Here is a 9,870-nt window from a genome sequence, read left to right as displayed (position 1 = left end):
TCTATTTCAATTTATTTTTGCATTATAAATAAATCTAAATGCCAACATCAAAACTAATAATGGTCATCCCACAGAATTGGCTCTCAAACTCAGAATGCAAGTTTTGAATTTATAATATATATATTAAGTGAATAAAGTAGGGCAAAAAACAAGAAATAATCAGTCATTGCCAAATTCATATAGGCATACTTAATAGTCTAGGTGTAAGCATTTTTAAGGCATTTATATCTATATAATAGGTTGCATCTGCTAATCCCAAACTAATAATCCCCTACACCCCTGCCCCTTGGCAATCACAAGTCTGTTCCCGGTGTCTGTGAGTCTGCTTCTGTTTCATGGATGAGTTCGCCTGTGTCCTACTTTAGATTCCACATTTAAGTGACGTCATATAATATTTGTCTTTCTGATGACTTCGCTTGGTATGATAATCTCCAGGCCCACTGATGCGGCTGCAGACGGCACTGTCTCCTTCTTTCTATGGCTGAGTAGTATTCCACGGTATATATGTGCCTCATCTTCCTTATCCATGCCTCTGTTGATGGGCATTTCGGTTGTTTCTGTGTCTTGGCTATTGTGAACCATGCTGCAATGAACATAGGAGTGCGTGTATCTTTTTGATAAAATTCTATAATTTATGATCAATAATTACATGTCAGAAAATGAAAATCATTGATGTCAGCAGTCGTAACACTACTATTCAGTGGAACCATAAGAGACTGCAATTATTAACTGTCTCTTAACCTATAAAGTGAAGATTTTACATGGTTTAACCCCATGTTCTCCACAGTTGTCCCCTGAATATATGATCCAGTGCATTTTGTATAGGTTTCTGAGTAAGCTGGAGAAAGCTGTCGATACTAACAACAAACAAAATTGTCCAACTTCACAATGAATTAATTAAAGCTGAAAAATTATTTCCTTAAGAAAAGACATTTGAAAGAAAAGAAAAAGCATTGAACTGATTAGCAGATTTTAACTGTTCAGCTGTGTTATCATGGTTCTTATCAATACTTTACAACAAGCAACTTTCTAAGTGAATGCAGCTAAATACTTGTATTTTTCTCATTTAGTGCTTCTGGAGGGAAATAACCAACAGGGCCAGTGGTGCAATGGCTAACTGCAGATCAGAAGATTCCAGGTTACTCTCCTGGCTGACCTGAGGTTACCCCTCGCTGCTCTAGTGGGGAGGTAGGGTGGTGTGTTATTTACAAGCCACCTGACACTCTCTTACTGGCTTCCCTGGTGGCTCAGATGATAAAGCGTCTGCCTGCAATGTGGGAGACTTGGGTTCGATCCCTGGGTCAGGAAGGTCCCCTGGTGAAGGTAGTGGCAACCCACTCCAGTACTCTTGCCTGTAAAATCCCCTAGTCAGAGGAGCCTGGTAGTCCATGGGGTCTCGAAGAGTCAGACACAACTCAGCAACTGCACATGATTCACACGGAGGAAAATGAAATCTCTCCTCTTCTGCCCCCTGTTGGCCACTTCCTTTTCCTGCTTTGCCAGTTTGTAATAGAATCTCAGTGGTCTTATGAAGACTTTGCTTTTCCAAAAGGAAAAAATATTTGGTTCCTTGACTTAGGACTTGCTCCTTTTCAGGATGCCAGACCAATGGTGAATTGGTGGGAAAACTAACCTGGTGTAAAAGTGTATAAATTTCATACCTGTTGTGCAGTAAACCCAGGAGGAAACAGACCATCAGGAATCAGCTGTTCCTCTTTGGAGCTCAAGTCAGTGTCTGGTGGGAGAGAGTGAGACAATTACTTAATGCAGGGCCACAAGCAAAAGAATAAAAAGAAGAGATGTGTGTTTGGACTGGATTCATTCAGAACGTAAGCAGCAGGCCCTGAGCTTTTTCCTGGAACACTGGGGTTGCCTTATGTCATAAGCTTGGGTTTTTTTCCTTCTTGATGTTAAGACCTTGTCTTCAACTTCCCTGCTGTTCTTTGCACTGGGTTGGGACACTCAGCAAAGACTAGTTGGTTCCCAATAAAGGTGCCTTGGAACAATCTCTGTCCCTAGAAAATAGACGTGCCAGTAAGGCTGGCAAGAGGCTGCCAGTGAGGCTGTTCTTTAGACAAGAGCATGTCAACAAAATGAGGCTGTGTTTCTGACATGGAATAGTCTGGGGAATTGCTAAAATGTTTGGAAATAAAATATACTTTTTGTTTGGTGGCTCAGATGGTAAAGAATCTGCCTGTAGTGCAGGAGACCTGGGTTCAATCACTGGGTTGGGAAGATCCCCTGGAGAAGGAAATGGCAACCCACTCCAGTATTCTTGCCTGGAGAATCCCATGGACAGAGGAGCCTGGCGGGCTACAGTCCATAGGGTAGCAAAGAGTGGACACACCTGAGTAACTAACACTTTTCCTTTCTCTAGAGATGGTTCCGTATTTCCCGATGGGGGTGCTGTTGATGTGCTGGATGAAACAGTTCCGTATTGTAGGGAACATGCTTGTGTGTGTGCTGCGTCCTAAGTGATTTCAGTCATGTCCAACTCTTTGCAAGCATATTGTATATGGTCTGCCAGGCTCCTCTATCCATGGGATTCTCCAGGCAAAAATAATATAGTGGGTTGCCGTACCCTCCTCCAGGGGATCTTTCCAATCCAGGGACCAGACCTGGGTCTCTTATGTCTCCTGCATTGGTGGGCAGGTTCTTTACAACTGGCACCACTGGGAAGTCCTGGATCCTAAGCACCAAATGTCAGTAATACTTTCCAGTTACTGCAAAAATAAAAAAATGCTGTACCCCCTTCCCCATTTCCAAAATCACTCCTGGGACTAGTGCTGGCCTTAGTTAAGAACCATTAAATCCTCTCATTTTTATCAGTTGAGGCCTAGAGAAGGGAAGGAGCTTGCCTAAATCACAGATAAGACATATAGAAAACAATCAGAGGAGATTTATTGAAAATCAATTACCCAAAGCTCAGGCATTCTACCAGAACCTGGCTGGGGCTGGGGACAACAGAGAGAACACTACTAAAAAAAAAAAAAAAAAAAAACAAACCTGATTTCTCTTTACAAAAGAGGAGAGAAAGAGAGTGAAAGAGCTAATATTTATTGGGAACCTATTGCATTCTAGCACTCTCTAAGCCTTTTTACATTATCTCTGCAACAACTCTGAGGAAACAGAGGCACAGAGGTTAAGTGTGGAGGCATAATTTGAACTTGGGTTTTCCTGACTCCAAAATCATTACCTTTTCACAGTTACCTTTCCAATGTATGTGTAACCATAAAAACTAGCGTTTTAAAAAATTATCCAGAAATTGAAAAAAGGTAAAAGATAACTATGTGTTCTTTCAAAGTCATACAAGAGGACTACCTAATAAGCCCTCCTGGGGTCCTCTGGTTCTCTTGGCAAATGTGACTGTGCTTAATTTACTATTTACTGTTGTTTACAGGCCAGGCTCTATGAATTTAAGCTAAGCTAAGCTAAGTCACTTCAGTCGTGTCCGACTCTGTGCAACCCCGTAGACGGCAGCCCACCAGGCTCCCCCGTCCCTGGGATTCTCTAGGCAAGAACACTGGAGTGGGTTGCCATTTCCTTCTCCAAGGCATGAAAGTGAAAAGTGAAAGTGAAGTCGCTCAGTCGTGTCCGACCCTCAGCAACCCCATGGACTGCAGCCCTCCAGGCTCCTCCATCCATGGGATTTTCCAGGCAAGAGTACTGGAGTGGGTGCCATTGCCTTCTCCGTCTATGAATTTAGAGATTAATTAATGTAAAATTGCTGCTGCTGCTGCTGCTAAGTCACTTCAGTCATGTCTGACTCTGTGCGACCCCATAGACGGTAGCCCACCAGGCTCCGCCGTCCCTGGAACTCTCCAGGCAAGAACACTGGAATGGGTTGCCATTTCCTTCTCCAAGGCATGAAAGTGAAAAGTGAAAGTGAAGTCTCTCAGTTGTGTCCAACTCTTAGCAACCCCATGGACTTCAGCCCACCAGGCTCCTCTGTCCACGGGATTTTCCAGGCAAGAGTACTGGAGTGGGGTGCCATTGCCTCCTCCAGGGGATCTTTCCAACCCAAGGACTGAGGCTAGGTCTCTTATGTCTCCTGGATTGACAGACAGGATCTTTACCACTAGCACCACCTGTGCTATGAAGTGAAGTGAAGTGACTCAGTCGTGTCTGACTCTTTGCGACTCCGTGAACTATAGCCCACCAGGCTCCTCCGTCCTTGGGATTCTCCAGGCAACAATACTGGGGTGGGTTGCCATTTCCTTCTCCAGGGGATCTTCTCGACCCAGGGATCGAACCCAGGTCTCCCTCATTGTGGGCAGACGCTTTAACCTCTGAGCCACCAGGGTTATTACCTGTGCTATGGGAACATACAAAGGATGAGAAGGGCTCACCCTGGGGAATCAAAGGAATTCTTGAATTCTTGGCCTTCGAGGAAGGATAATATTTGAAAAGGCAGAGGAGGGAGGGCTTTCTAGAAGGGAGTGCAGCATGAAAAAAAGAAGGAAAAAGTCAAGGGTTTTTGTAGAGGCTACAATTAAAGGAGAGGCACCTAGTTTGGTCTTTTTCCTCAGGTCACGCTCCTGACTCTATAGGATCCAGAATGTGAAGATTAAAAAGAAATAGACCATTGTGGAAGCTCAGTAAGGGCAGGAATTTCAGCTATTTTTGTCAACAGTGTACCTTCAGAGCTTGGACATGTTACGTCAACAGTGACTGTTTTTTGAATGACTACATTGATCAAAAGAAAAGAATATGATTAGCTTCAATTAACTGACCACTTACTATGTGCCCAACATTATGCCAGGCTTTTTAAAAAATTTTTTAAATTTTCTCTTGGAATACTGTTGATGTAATTACAGTTCATTTCAGGTGTACAACAGAGTGATTCAGTTATACATACACGTATACCTATTCTTTTTCAGATTCTCTGCCCATATAGTTTATCACAGGATATTGAGTAGCATTTCCTGTGCTATAGAATAGATCCTTGTTGATTATCTATTTTATATGTAGTAGTGTGTATATGTTAATCCCACTTCCTAATTTATCCCTCCTCCACACTTTTCCCCTTTGGTAACCATACGTTTGTTTTCTAAGTCTGTGAGTCTGTTTCTGTTTTATAAATAAGTTCAGTTGTACCATTTTTTTAGATCCCACATGGAAATGGTATCATATGGTGTTTGTCTTTCTCTTTCTCTTTCTCTTCTCCTTCACTTACTTCACTTAGTATGATCATCTCTCGGTCCATCCACGTTGCTACAAATGGCATCATTTTAATCTTTTTTGTGGCTGAGTAATATTCCATTGTATATATGGACCACAGCTTTTTTAATCCATTCATCTGTAGATGGAAATTTAGGTTGTTTCCATGTCCTGGCAATTGTACATAGTGATGCAGTGAACATTAGGATGCATGTAGCTTTTCAGATTATGGTTTTCTCTGGATATACGCCCAGGAGAGGGATTAACGGATCATATGGTAGCTCTATTTTTATTTTTTTAAAGAACCTCCGTACCGTTCTCTATAGTGCCTGTACCAATTTATATTACCACCAAGAGTGTAGGAAGGTTCCATTTTCTCCACACCCTCTCCAGCATGTTATTTGTAGACTTTTTGCTGATGGCCATTCTGACTGGTGTGAGGTGACACTTCATTGTAGTTTTGATTTGCCTTTCTCTAGTAATTAGCAATCTTAATCTTTTCATGTGCCTGTTGGCTATCTGTATATCTTCTTTGGAAAATGTCTATTTAGACCTTCTGCCTATGTTCTTTATTAGGTTGCTCGCTTTTTTTATATTGAGCCGCATGAGCTGTTTGCATATTTGAGAGAGTAATCCCTTGTTGATCCCATGGTTTGCAAATATCTTCTCCCATTCTGTGGGTTGTCTTTTCATTTTGTTTATAGTTGCCTTTGCTGTGCAAAAGATTTAATGCTTAATTAGGTCCCATTTGTTTATTTTTGTTTTTATTTTCATTACTCTAGAGAGTAGGTCAAAAAAGGTATTGATGCAATCTTTGTCAAAGGGTGTTCTGCTTTTCCTCTAAGAATTTTATAGTATCCAGTCTTACATTCAGGTCTTTAATCCATTTTGAGTTTATTTTTGTGTAAAGAGTGTTCTTATATCATTCTTTTACATGTAGCTGTCTACATGCCAAGCTCTTTACAAAAATAATTTCTTCAGATCCTTACATTGATGATATGAAACAGATTTTCATGTTTTCAAATTAGGTCTCAGTTCAGTTCAGTTCAGTTCAGTCGCTCAGTCGTGTCTGACTCTTTGCGACCCCATAAATTGCAGCATGCCAGGCCTCCCTGTCCATCACCAACTCCTGGAGTTCACTCTGAGTCACGCCCATCGAGTCAGTGATGCCATCCAGCCATCTCATCCTCTGTCGTCCCCTTCTCCTCCTGCCCCCAATCCCTCCCAGCATCACAGTCTTTTCCAATGAGTCAACTCTTCGCATGAGGTGGCCAAAGTACTGGGGTTTCAGCTTTGGCATCATTCCTTCCAAAGAAATCCCAGGGCTGATCTCCTTTAGGATGGACTGGTTGGACCTCCTTGCAGTCCAAGGGACTCTCAAGAGTCTTCTCCAACACCACAGTTCAAAAGCATCAATTCTTTGGTGCTCAGCCTTCTTCACAGTCCAACTCTCACATCCATACATGACTCTCACATCCATACAGAAACCATAGCCTTGACTAGACGGACCTTAGTCGGCAAAGTAATGTCTCGGCTTTTGAATATACTATCTAGGTTGGTCATAAATTTTCTTCCAAGGAGTAAGCGTCTTTTAATTTCCTGGCTGCAGTCACCATCTGCAGTGATTTTGGAGCCCCCCCAAATAAAGTCTGACACTGTTTCCACTGTTTCCCCATCTATTTCCCATGAAATGATGGGATTGGATGCCATGGTCTTCATTTTCTGAATGTTGAGCTTTAGGCCAAATTAGGTCTGGCCTATGGCAAAATTGTTACATGAATGATTTTTATCTTGAGAACTCCTTGACCCTTTCCCAAAGGATCCATAATCCAAGACTTATGATTATTCTTCCCACTGCCCAAACTGTCTTCCTCCCATCCCAAGCCTAGTGGTGTCAGTATCAGTGGAATAAACTGGTCCAATGATATACTTAAGAGAGTCCCAGATGGATTGCTGGGTAACCTGGGCCCACATGCAATAAGTACTTGCTGAATTTTGATAATCTGATAATGAAATCTTGATAATTTTGAATCTGGAGGCAACAATCACTGGTATCATTGGTTTTCTTACCCACAGGGAGCCCTCATGTTGTGCTAGAAATTTCAAACTAGAAGGGAAGGAAAGGGTTTCTGCCTCCACTCGTGCCCCATGTGAGAAGAGAACTCTGGATATTAGGATGGTGTGTCAGACATAGAGATACATTGCTCAGATTCCCTCTTCAAGAAAGGGCTCATTCTGCAGCTGTGAGGAGAGGGTTAACCCACAGCCTCCACTGTTACCTGGTTCTGATAGGCCTCAACTCTTGAGCTGAGATGGTGGTCTTCTTGGGGTGGCCCCATCCAGTGACTGTGCAAGACTATGACACAAGGTCCCATCCTTTTCTGTCTAACACAGGCCTCTTTTCACAGGCTCAGAGCTCCCTGCTGGGCTGACAGAGACTTTGTCAGATCGATGTCATGGTCTAGCAGCTCCCTTTCCCTAATCCCATTTCCTTCTTTTTCTTTTCACAAGTGTTAATCCCAGTAAGCCTTTTACACTCCTAAATCTGTCTCAGCATCTGTTTTTTGGAGGGCCCAGATGACACAGATGGGATGCTGTTAGCTCCAAGAAACCTTTCATCAGTGAAGGGAGTGGCTATTTTAAAACTGGATTTGAGCCACTACCAGCAGAATATATAATCACCCTGGATGCTCAAGTCCAAGGAGTACTTCCAGTCTGGCACATGAATCAAATAAGCATTATTTCTTGCTATTCCTTTCGGCACTGTGTCTTGCTATTATATAACATGACTTGAATGTTTCTACTGTCTGTCTCAATGAGTGATTTGTTAAATTAATTAAGAGTGTGACTGAGGACAAGGTCATTATGTCCATTTCCATTCTGCTGGTTAGTTTCAGTCAAGTTGCCTGTTATGGATGGACTGTTGTGTGGTCATATATGGACTCCGTAAACCCCTTACCCATGCTGAATCATGACTTAGGCTAGTCATTTCTCAGCCTCCTAGTAGACCATCACCCTTCCCGAGAGTCACTTATAAAAAGCTCTATATTTTAGCATTGGGTGAGGAAGTCTTCATGTGGTTGGTGACCAGTACTTGTGGCCACAAATGGAAGAGCATAGTTTTTGCCTTTTGGGGTATGGAAGCATCCCCTAATTCCTTGTTAGAAATGCTTATGTTCACACTCAGCCACTCAGTCATGTCTGACTCCGCAACCCAATGGACTGTAGCCCACCAGGCTACTCTGTCCATGGAATTCTCCAGGCAAGAATACTGGAGCGGGTTGCCATGCCCTCCTCCAGGGGAATCTTCCTGACCCAGAGGATGAACCTGTGTCTCCTGGGTCTCCTGCACTGGCAAGTGGATTCTTTACCCCTGAGCACCTGGGAAGCCCCATTAGACGAGCAGTACCCCTCAAATTATCCATTCACCCGTCAAATATTTGTTGACTGAGAGGGCTGCTACTTGCCTTTCACTTGATCTGACCCTTAGCTATGTCCCTAGTGTCACATTTTGGGGAAATCTACATGCAACTTCTTCCATAGTAACTACCAGGCAGACATCCCTGAGGGTCTAAAGCATTACTTATTCCTGTTCCATCTGTCCTCTGTGTCAGAAACATCAAGCCTCAATCTGTGTCGTGGAGTCAGTCAGTGTAGGAGCTCTGGGAACAGTCTTGGGTTCCAATATAGGTTCTCCCACTTGCTTGCTGTGTGATCTTGGTAAGCTTACCTAACCTCTCTGAGTCTTAGTTTATACCTTTATAAACAGGATAATAATACCTATCATACAGATCTATTATGAAGAGTCTAGGAAATAATATTTATAAGGCACTTGTCTAATACTCGTTGATATTTACTCTATTTATGACAGCAAAATATCATTCTTTAATGTCTGGCTCCTGGACAGCTGGTTTTAGTACTGCTGCAAAATATATTCCCATTGTAACTACCTGCCTTGGTAAGTGGATTATGGCACAATCCCACATTTGAACAAATATGTTTTTGAACGCCCTTCTTTATTTGATTACCAAGTTGTTCCTAAGTTTGTTTAAGTCTAACCACCTTAAATATAAAAATAACAGATGCAACTTGACTGTAATATAGTGGTTTGGATTCAGGTGGTCAATGACGTGTTTGAACTGAGGGAATGTGATTAAATATTACCTCTCTGTTCCTAAATGATTGGTAGATGTTTGAGGAGAGGGAATGAGGCGGCATCATTATTTTTTGTGGGTATGATCTGGTCAGTTTTTGCTCTTAATTGTTTTTCCCTTTATTTATTAATTGAAGTAAGTTAAGAACCCCATGGACAGAGAGTTGATTTACAATGTTGTGTTAGTTTCAGGTGTATAGCTAAATGGTTCAGTTATACATGTTTATATATATATAAATCTATTCTTTTCAGATTCTGATTCATTATTTTTCAAAAATCCTTTAGTAGCACGCCTTCTAAAGCAGCTTGCTACACCACAGACAGAATTACTCTACATCAAATACCTGCCCTGTATATTTTGCATTATATACTAGATGTGTTCACCATTGATGGATGGTCAGGTGAACTTTTGTAAAATGAATCCTTATGCCATGTGCTTACATCATCTTCTGAGAGATGCTAACATCAGTGGTTGTTACTCTTCTATTTTAGTGTTTTTGGTCATCTTTCCTCATCTCTCTACACCTTCCTATCTTCCATAGTAAAAAGTCAATAAT

This window comes from Oryx dammah, unplaced genomic scaffold (assembly GCF_014754425.2).
Source record: "Oryx dammah isolate SB20612 unplaced genomic scaffold, SCBI_Odam_1.1 HiC_scaffold_1, whole genome shotgun sequence".
NCBI classification, from domain to species: Eukaryota; Metazoa; Chordata; class Mammalia; order Artiodactyla; family Bovidae; genus Oryx; species Oryx dammah.
This window is presented reverse-complemented; position numbering follows the sequence as displayed.